The sequence below is a fragment of the Microtus oregoni genome, unplaced genomic scaffold (genome assembly GCF_018167655.1).
Source record: "Microtus oregoni isolate MIOR12 unplaced genomic scaffold, Mior012 000025F_ref0000491, whole genome shotgun sequence".
NCBI lineage: Eukaryota > Metazoa > Chordata > Mammalia > Rodentia > Cricetidae > Microtus > Microtus oregoni.
Window position 1 is genome coordinate 111888 of NW_024543084.1, and position 10893 is coordinate 122780.

At 39.3% G+C, this 10893-nt stretch overlaps 1 non-coding gene across 1 annotated transcript; it reads left to right on the forward strand.

Annotated features, from left to right (window-relative positions):
• The first annotated feature begins 9282 nt into the window (after positions 1-9282).
• On the forward strand, positions 9283-9355 carry Trnak-cuu. The gene has a single exon. It is a non-coding gene; the product is annotated as a tRNA-Lys (tRNA).
• Positions 9356-10893: the final 1538 nt, after the last annotated feature.

Consider the following 10893-nt stretch of genomic DNA (forward strand, 5'->3'; position numbering starts at 1 on the left):
ATGCAACGGTTTGTTGATGCTTGTGTTTCTGTGATAAGTTCATGCTTCATAATACAAGCTCTCCTAAAACTTGCTAATTTCTTGCTTCTGCCTTCACATTGCTGGAACTACAGACATGCACTAGTTGACTAAGTTTACCACTACTTGACTAAGATTTTTGAAAGGTCCTTTATTTTGAGAAAGCATGAGTTTTATTTTATATGTAGGTAGAAAACAAAATGTACATATATATCCAAGAAGGTAGATCTGGTGGATTATATTTACTTTCAGTCATTATTTACCTTCATAAGAGCAAGATGTACATCATCTAAATTAACATTCTCTAAAAAATGTTCTTAGTAATTGCATGGGGTGTGTGTGTATGTGTGTGTGCATGTGTGTATGAATGATAATATATTACAACAATTGTCTCACTTGATTGTGGAGGCCTATAAAATCCTGCTTTCTTTTCTCTCTGCAAGTTGGATAGTGAGTGAGGAGAGTTGTATAATTCGGTGCAACTCTGAAGGGCTGTAAATTGGGAAGCCGCTACCATGACGCAGAGACCTGAGAGTTGGAGTTCCGATGTCCACATTTAGAGTCTATGTTCCAGCTCAGAAGCAGGGAATTTATTAGTCCTGCACATTTGTCTTCTTTATAGGTTCTCAATGTGCAATATATCTACTCATGTTCATGAAAATAATCTTTATCCCCATGTTGATCAGTCCAAATGCTTTGCTTATCTTTCAAAAAGCATAGACATCCCAGATAATTTTAACGTTAACTTAGACCTTCCTTACTCCTGTCAAGTTGACATGACATTAGTCATCCCATCTTTTTATTGCTAGATACATGAAGGGAACCCATTAAATAGGTATTTGTCACTTTGACTTGCCAACCCAAAGCATGTCATGGAAAGTAATTTGGCTCAGGAAACAGAGCAGAAATGCTTTGCCATCTGCAAAAAAGTAAATGATTTACTAAAAGGCTCAGCCATTGTCTTTTCTCCATCCACAGGACAGTATGTTCTAGAAATGAGCTCATTCTTTGACCTGTACTATGTAATACTAACATGTGAGTCAAAAAAGAATCACAAGTCACATAGTCAGTGTTAGTGCAAAACAATAACCCATGTAGTGCAGATTAACCTATATAGTGCTCAATAACCCAAAACTAGTAAAGGTACTGAGCTTTGAAAGCATCATCTAGGAAAATCATTCCATCAGAAGATTTCTATCTAAACTCTCTTCTTTCAATCTTCTTAAAATGTGTAGTAAATATACGGGAACAATGAAAGTATTTCCATTAACATGCTAAATCAAATGGGTCAGCATTATAATAAGTAAATTCATTTGTGTCAGGGCAATTAATGAGAAAAAAATTAAAATCAAGATGGGTCATGTGATTCAAGCATATGAGGGGTTATTAATATAAACATAAAGTGAAGATTCATCCTATGACCTTCATTCTGCCCCTGGTATGATGAGCACAACTATTTCAGCGTGGGAACATAACCTCTCTTCTAACACATGGGCTGGGTTCCTTTTCTTTTCAACTTCTGTCTTCAAACAGAAGATTCCCAGCTATGTCAAAATATCCTTGTTTTATAAGTTGTTCATACAATTTATCTTGGGCATTTTAATAGAAAGCACAATTTGTAAAGCGGCTTCTTACTCTTTTCTTCCTTTTTTTTTTTTTTTTTTTGATGAGCTCCTTGAAAGAGGTTAGCTCATCCTTTAAACTATCCTTGACCCAAAGAGAACTAGGGTAAAATATTGATCGTCAAAGCTACGAATCCAAATTGTTCTATTGCAACATCACCAAGGAATGTACTTTAGAAAAAAATTGCCAGAAGCTTTTAAGTTGTCAGAAAGGGCAGGATCCACATAGATAAATTACAACGGTTTCCTTTTTCTTTTCTTTCTATCATTTTATATTATTTAATTTTTTTAAAGATTCGCCAAAATGCACAACAATGAATGCATCTGTGCTATTTGGGTGAAGCTTTTAAAACAAGAACCCTTAATACTTTATAAAGCATTTACTGCTTTATGTGATGTTTGTTTTATCTCTCATCAGTTGCGTCTATGACTACATCTAACTCATTCAGTTTTCCATGGAAAATATCTGTGTTTTGTACCATCTTCTATTTGATTAATTATTTATCACACATATTTATGATATTTCACTTAAATTAGATTTTGATATTAAAACATCATTATGATGAAAGTTGCCTTTAAACGCTCATACAGAAATAATTTCCAATATATTACCAAAAGGTTAGGATTTGTAGAAAAGAGTAATGAATTAAGCCGGTAATGTCAATGTATAATTTATCAATTTATTTTTAATAGCACTAATTTATTTTGAAGCCGTTCTTGCATGCCAGGAATAATTCAAAGGGCTTTATATATGGTATTTCATTTTAGCATGGAAAACTAAGTGCTACTATTATCATGTATGTTTATGTACAAAATGATAGCCTCAGGTACAATATGAAGCACACCTGTGAACACTCAGCAAATGTACTATATTGATCAAATCCAAATCCGTTTATAGTATAATAAACTAAAAATTCCAAGATTAATATTTTAACCATTCCTCCCATATTCTCAATCTTCTAACAATGTACTCTAAGCAAAAACATCTGAGAACTTAGTTTTATTTTTAAATTTCTGAGGATTTCCTCATGCACGCTGCATTCACACCATCCTCCTTTATTGCTTCCTGCACGTCCACCCTTGTCAAAGGACCTCTTCTTTTTTAATTCCTACTGTTGCAGTTAGTGTCAGTGAATTTTGTATGTGTTTAAGGCTGACAACTTGGTATTGGGCTAGTTATCAAGGTCTTGTCCTTGGAGAAGACTGATTCTCCCTCTCTCAGCAGCCATTAATTGGCTGGAACTCACCAACTAGAGGTGGGTCCCTGTAAGTGTCCCCACAACTATGTGGGCAAGTCAAGTAGTGTTATCACTACTTAGGTCTCATTTAGGCAATCATGAAACCTTGTGAGTTTTATTTATATAGGAAAATGCCGTAAATTGAATGTGGCATCCAAATACTCATCCAGATTTTATTAATTTGATAAAATATCTATCAGAATTTGTGTTTACTCTGTACTTATTTGTGCTTTTCGCCTTAAGCTACTCCTTGCTTTATTTGTGGACTTAATCTCTGTGTCAGGAGAAACCCAATGGCAGAAATAGTGATGTATTTATATTATTGACTCTATATCATTAATCTATTGCCATGCCCTCTTTCAAGTAAAGGAAAGAGGAATATTGTTGGTATGGATTTATTTTACTTTGATTTCTGAAATATAGCATGCTATGATATATTTTTCCATAAAGAGTTTTAATAATATTGTCCCACAATACACTTGTTTAGTGTCACTGAGGAGCTTAGTATAAACTAATCAAAATAACCAACTAGTAAAATGAAATTTAGGTATTATCTATTCAGACCCAAATTGAAGTTTCAAATGTCAACATTATGTACAGAATAATATTCCCTGAATTGTATTTTCCTATATCGTTTCTGTGATTTTTTTCTTGTCTTCTACAATGTCAACTCAATGCTTCTTTCTTCTACGCTGTATTTCTCCAACCTTTACATTGCTAAAAGCTGATGATGACACAGAATTCTTTGCACACAGCTTTGCATTTGGTTCTGACATGCAAAATTCATTCAAAAAGTGCTTATGATATTTACTTGAACTGTCCAATGAAGATTATTCCATGACAAAATGTACTTATATGAGCTCATCTCAGTGTTATACAGTTAGATTCAATGCAGGATTTTATGGCTGAAATGAAATTTTTTTATCAAGCTAGCTTCACGGGTATAAGTATTATGTTTTAGATCGTCATGAGTATGAAAGTAACTCCACTCTTAAATTATAGTCTCATCATACATTGGCCAACTTGTTTTGAAATAACCTATAGACTTGTGGCATATATGCCTTTCCTTCTGTGTGAAGGATGACTATTTAAATATAGCTTGAGAAAAAATTATGTAGATATTTAATTTTTATAGTATAACATGGGATACTTCACTCATAAACAGTGAAAATCATCAGTTGTTGTGGTTAAATTATGCTTTGTGACTAGACTTTCGCTTCAGAAATTAGCAAAGGGATAAATGTGTGTAAGTCAATTAACACTGGCTTTATCGGTAAAATAACCAGTTGTTAGAAACATAAAAGTGTTAACAATAACAATACAGATCACATATATGACACTGAGAAGTAGCAATGTATGCCAATCTCTAGCTCTTGAATAGAGGTCTAAACTAGTAAAAGAGGGTCTGTCTTAAAAGTTCAGGAAAATGCAAGAGACCAGATTTCATCTTTTTTAATATTTATAAATAGTGAAAAAAATCCATAATGGCAAAATCTAGACAAACATGATTATGCTCCACAAAAAACAGGTAACTTCAATATCAAATCAAAACAACTTTGAGATATCATCTTACACCTGTCAGAATGGCTAAAATCAAAAACACCAATGATAGCCTTTGCTGGAGAGGTTGTGGAGGAAGGGGTACCCTCATCCATTGCTAGTGGAAATGCAAACTTGTGCAACCACTTTGGAAATCAGTGTGATGGTTTCTCAGGAAATTTGGGATCAACCTACCCCAGGACCCAGCAATACCACTCTTGGGAATATCATATGACAAAAGCATTTATTCAACTATGTTCATAGCATCATTATTTGTAATAGCCAGAACCTGGAAACAACCTAGATGTCCTTCAATGGAAGAATGGATGAAGAAAGTGTGGAATATATACACATTAGAATACTACTCAGCGGAAAAAAAAATGACATCTTGAATTTTGCATGCAAATGGATGGAAATAGAAAACACTATCCTGATTGAGATAACCCAGACCCAAAAAGATGAACATGGGATGTACTCACTCATAATTGGTTTCTAGCCTTAAATAAAGGACATGGAGTGTTGTAATATGAGTGGCGGGCAACTTTCCTGGCACCCGGCCTCCCGCATGGCTAGCTTTACCCGAAATAATTACACGGAAACTGTATTCTTTTAAACACTGCCTGGCCCATTAGTTTTAGCCTCTTAACCCATTTTTAATAATCTATGTAGCACCACGAGGTGCACTTACCAGGAAAGACCTTAACCTGCATCTGTCTGGAGTGGGAGAACTATGGCGACTCCCTGACTCAGCTTCTTTCTCCCAGCATTCTGTTCTGTTTACTCCGCCTACCTAATTTTATGTCCTATTAAAGGGTCAAGGCAGTTTCTTTATTTAACCAATGAAACAACAGATAGAAGGATGACCCTCCTCCATCAACGGAGTCTATAATTTGTGATCCCAAAGAGAAGAAAAACATATAGTTATCCTCCTGAATATGGCTAGTAGACAAGATTGCCGGGGAAAAAATTGGGATCTTGGGGGTGGGGTGGGATGGGGGTAAGGGATGGGGAGAGAAAAGTGAGAAGGGGAGGATTGGGGGAAACTTGGGGAAATGGGATGGTTGGGATAAAGGAAGGGTGGATATGGGAGCAGGGAAGTATATATCTTAATTAAGGGAGCCATCTTAGGGTTGGCAAGAGACTTGAACCTAGAGGGGCTCCCAGGTGCCCAGGGCGATGTCCCCAGTTAGTTCCTTGGGCAGCTGAGGATAGGGAACCTGAAATGGCCCTATCCTATAGCCATACTGCTAAATAGCTTGCATATCACCATAGAACCTTTATCTGGCGATGGATGGAGATAGAGACAGAGACCCACACAGGAGCACTGGACTGAACTCCCAAGGTCCCAATGAGGAGCAGAAGGAGGGAGAACATGAGCAAAAATGTCAGGACCGCGAGGGGTGCACCCACCCACTGAGACAGTGGGGCTGATCTATTGGGAGCTCACCAACGCCAGCTGGACTGGGACTGAAAAAGCATGGGATAAAACCAGACTCTCTGAACACGGCGGACAAAGAGGGCTGATGAGAAGTCAGGGACAATGGCACTGGGTTTTGATCCTACTTCAGGTTCTGGCTTTGTGGGAGCCTAGCCAGTTTGGATGCTCACCTTCCTAGACCTGGATGGAGGGGGGAGGACCTGGGACCTTCCACAGGGCAGGGAACCTTGACTGCTCTTTGGACTGGAGAGGGAGGGGGAGAGGAGTGGGGGAGGGAGAGGAGTGGGAGGAAGGGGGGGGAAATGGGAGACTGGGAGGAGGCAGAAAGTTTTTTTTTTCAATAAAAAATAAAAATAAAAAGATTTAAATTTAGAATTGCTTTAGATAAGTGCATAGGGCCCATCAATATTCCTTTCATTCCTATTTCTCCCCTTTGGAATGAGGATATCTGTAGTATTAAGGGCGGCGGGGCCTCTTCCCCAGCACCCCAGCACCCCAGCCGTCCGCTCGGCTAGCTTATGCCCGAAATAACAACACACAAACTGTATTCATTTAAACACTGCCTGGCCCATTCTCTTCTAGGCTAATTCTCACATATTAATTTAGCCCATTTATAATCATCTGTGTGTAGCACCCCAAGGTGCGCTTACCAGGGAGATTCTAGCCTAGTCCATCCTGGGTCGGAGCTTCATCCCGGGAGCGGGGCATGGCGTCTCTCTCTGAGGCGTCTGCCCCCGAGAGAGCTGTGGAGTCTCTGACCTCACTTCCTCTTCCTCCCAGTGTTCTGACCTGTTTTCTCCTCCCACCTATCCTCTAACCAATAAAATGGGCCAGGGCAGTGCCTTTATTAGCCAATGACCTTCCTCCATCATTTCCCCTTTTTCGGTTTAAACAAAAAAAAAAGGCTTTAACATAGCAAAATTACATATAACAAAACAGTTATCAAGTAAAAGTTACAATAATCTTTATCATAACTAAGGAAAACTATAACTATAACTAACTATTCTTAACTCCATCAAAGACTCCAGAAAGATATATTACCTAAGTAAACAAGAACTAAGAAACTTCAAACTCTAGAAATGACAAAGACATCTCGCTGCCTGGACAGTCACCCAAAGTTCTTTTGTACCGTTGGGGCATCCATCTTCAGCCTTCAGGCCCATGGTATCCAGCAGACATTTCCATAAAGCAGGAAAATTCAAAGTCAGTTCAGTCACTATCTGTTGTGTCCTGTAGAATGTCTCGCAGACTCTTTCATGAATCAGGAACCCCGAAAGATCATCTCACCTTAGGCAAGTTCAGTAGTCCTCTCTCTGCGGGTTCTCTGTGTCCAATTTATGCAATAGTCCAGGCAAGAGCAGTTTCTTGCCCAAATGGCTATCAAACTCCGTAAGGTGCCTCTTCGATGCCCATCTTCCTCTTGAAGTAGATTGGTGCTGCCAGGAGCAGAGTGTCTCATTGTCATGAAAAGTCCTCAGTTATTAAAACATTAAATGTCCTATTCTGTAATCTTTGAAAGACATGAAGAATGTCTATCTAAAATATATCTCTATATATCTAGAAAATCTAACTAACATGACTACAAGCTTTACTATTATCGATGATTATCCATTAACAACCTATATTTCTTAATTATACAGTACATATTTAAATGAACTACACAATCACAATACCTTAATCAAAATCAGAAACACTTATACATATAACAAAATTGACCTTAAATCTCTATCAGTAAAGCAAAATCTATACTAATGTAAATTATTCATATCTATATCATATCCCCCTTTAAATGTAAAAGAACGTTTATAAACCATATTTGGGAACATGGGCGCAGTTTTTTCTCTCTAAACTGCTTTCTGCTGAATGGGGGCGTCGTTAATTAGGTCTTTCATGGTATAACCTGTGTGCTAGTTTTATCTCAGTTGGCAGTTGAGCGAAGCAATTTTTTGAAGGCGTTCACACCAACCCTTCAGGAGGGCGTGGTCCATCATACCAAATCGGAATAGAAGAAATGAACAGCGTCTCATCCTCTGTGAAAACAAAATAAGAAACTCCTTTCCAAAGTATCATATCCTTAGATCCAAATTGAAAATATCTATGTTGGATTAGTTCAGCAGTATTTATAAATAAATATCTTTTAGTAGCTGTTGCTCCTTCCTCAGCATTCAAACAATTTAAAGAGAGCATAATAGTATACAGTATCAAGATTCTCTGTGTATTTTTTATCTTTGTTTGTTTTATTTTAACCTCTATTTTGTTTATTTTTACTTTTAACTTTTTGCTTTTTGAGATAGGTTCTTTGTATCTTTGACCTGAAGTAACTCTGTAAACCAGGCTGTCTTTGAACTCTCAGAGATCCGCCTGTCTCTGTCTCCCAGGCATTCGGGATTAAAGGTGTATGCTACTACACCTTGAACTCACAGAGATCTGTTTGTCTCTGCCTTTTAGGCACTGGGATTAAAGGCGTGTGCTACCACACACAACAACTCTCTTCCTTTTTTTTTTTTTTTTTTACTTTAAGAACTTTAACTTTTAGTCTGTATATATTTTTAACACACTTTAAACCATTTAGAAATTTTTTTTGTCTTTGAATGGCTCTTTATTGTATATCTCTCTGTTTTTTTGACCACATGAGTCTTTAATTTACCAAGCAATCTCAGTAGGATTAAAGGCGTGGCTTTGCCAGCTAGATCCAGTCCATTTCTTAGCTTTTCAGCCTCATGGCGGATATACAGGCTGTAGCCATGTTTACAACTGTATGGCATTTTAAGGTCCCTGCCAGCAAGTGAGCTACAACAGACAACACTCAAGTCCTCTCTCCGTAGCCGGCTCTCCTGCCTCAAACAGTCTGAGTTTGTCCTGGCAGGATGGCCCAGAAAGCCGGCATTTTTAAACGGCGCAGCTTTTTTTCTGCTACGGCTGAAAACCGAAAAGCATGCGGTCAGCTTTTCGTCAACACCGTTTAAGTGTTTCGTGGCAGGATCTCTTAATGAGCTGCAGGCTTTGCAGCTAAAGCTGAGTCAGGAAGCTTCTCTTAGAAGAAAGCGCATGCTTGCCTCTAACAAGCAGAGCAGACCCGAGAACACAGCGAGTCTAGTTGCCATCAAACAAATCGTAGCACTTTACTCCAAATGCTTTATTTAAAAGCTCTGTCTCCCGCAGGAGCCAGACAGAGATCGCAATGGCGGCACAGCCCCAGGAAGTCGCGCTTTAAAATGACACAGCGTTTTTTTCTGCTACTGTTGCCGAATCAGGAAATCTCTCTACAGCACGCCACCAACAAACAGCAAAAATCTGTGTTAAACTCTTTTTTCCTTATTTTTAAGCCTTCTCAGGTTTTTTAAATGGGTTTAGTTGTCCACATGTCTGGGCGCCAACTGTAGTAATAGGGGCGGCAGGGCTGCGTTCTCAGCATCCCTGGCCGCCTGCCCGGCTAGCTCAGTCGGTAGAGCATGAGACTCTTAATCTCAGGGTCGTGGGTTCGAGCCCCACGTTGGGCGCCATATGTAGTATTAAGGGCGGCGGGGCCTCTTCCCCAGCACCCCAGCACCCCAGCCGTCCGCTCGGCTAGCTTATGCCCGAAATAACAACACACAAACTGTATTCATTTAAACACTGCCTGGCCCATTCTCTTCTAGGCTAATTCTCACATATTAATTTAGCCCATTTATAATCATCTGTGTGTAGCACCCCAAGGTGCGCTTACCAGGGAGATTCTAGCCTAGTCCATCCTGGGTCGGAGCTTCATCCCGGGAGCGGGGCATGGCGTCTCTCTCTGAGGCGTCTGCCCCCGAGAGAGCTGTGGAGTCTCTGACCTCACTTCCTCTTCCTCCCAGTGTTCTGACCTGTTTTCTCCTCCCACCTATCCTCTAACCAATAAAATGGGCCAGGGCAGTGCCTTTATTAGCCAATGACCTTCCTCCATCTAACTTACTAACATCTGAACATTGCATTTTAGAAAGCATAATCTGATTAACTGAAGAGATACACAGAGATAAATTTCCTATGGGATGGACAACCCCTGAAAGCTCCCTGTAATTTACAAAGATATTTACTTGTGGTGATACTTTGTTTGTGATCGAACAAATAAAGCTTGTCTGAAGATCAAAGTGTGGAACTAAGCCATTAGTTAGCCATAGAAGCCAGGCAGTGGTGCTGCACACCTTTATTTCCAGCTCTCGGGAGACATTGACAAATAGATCTCTGTGAGTTCAAGGTCATTCTGGGCTACACTAGATTGATCCGCTGTCAAAGCTATACAGAGTAAGGTTGTGGCGGCTCACACCTTTAACCCCAGTATTTGGGAGTCACATGCCTTTAATCCCAGCACTAAGGAGGTGAAGACAGGAAGGTATATGGTTGAGCAGAACAAGGAATATAAGGTAGGAAAAGACAGGATCGCCCATTTGGTCTGAGGATTCAGTAGATGTAAGAACTAGTGGCTGACTGCTCTGCTTCTCTGTTATCTCAGCATTTACCCATATTTCTGAATTGGGTTTTGTATTATTAAGACCAATCAGAATCCATGCTACATTTACCTGTCACTTTGAACAGCACAAGTTAATATTGATGCTGAGATTAGCCAGAGCTTTGAATATTTAGAGAAGGAATGAGTACATTTGCATGTGGGAAAGAAGGGCATAAATTTTCGTGGGATAAGGCTGAAACTGTAACAACTGAAAACTAGTCTTCCCCAATTTCTTTCATCAAATTGGAAGGATTGACTTGTTTCCTTGGCTTCCTACAGTTCTGATCTACTATTTTCCAGTGTGGCTATGCTCTTTTGGGTACCACTTGCTGTCAGAGGTCAGAAACTGTCATTGGTAAAGTTGCAGCTTCAGTCATAGTTGAAGGCCCAGGATTAAAGAGGTCATGTAGAGAGGCCTGGAACCATGAAGAGAGTTTGGGAGAGGTCATTGGTGAAACTGCCACTCAGTCGTATGTAGCAAGAGACCTCAGCATTTGGAGATGCCGGTACCGTGGGATGAACACTGAGAACTGTAACATCAATGGAGTAGAGGCAGTCAGAGCTGGAAAG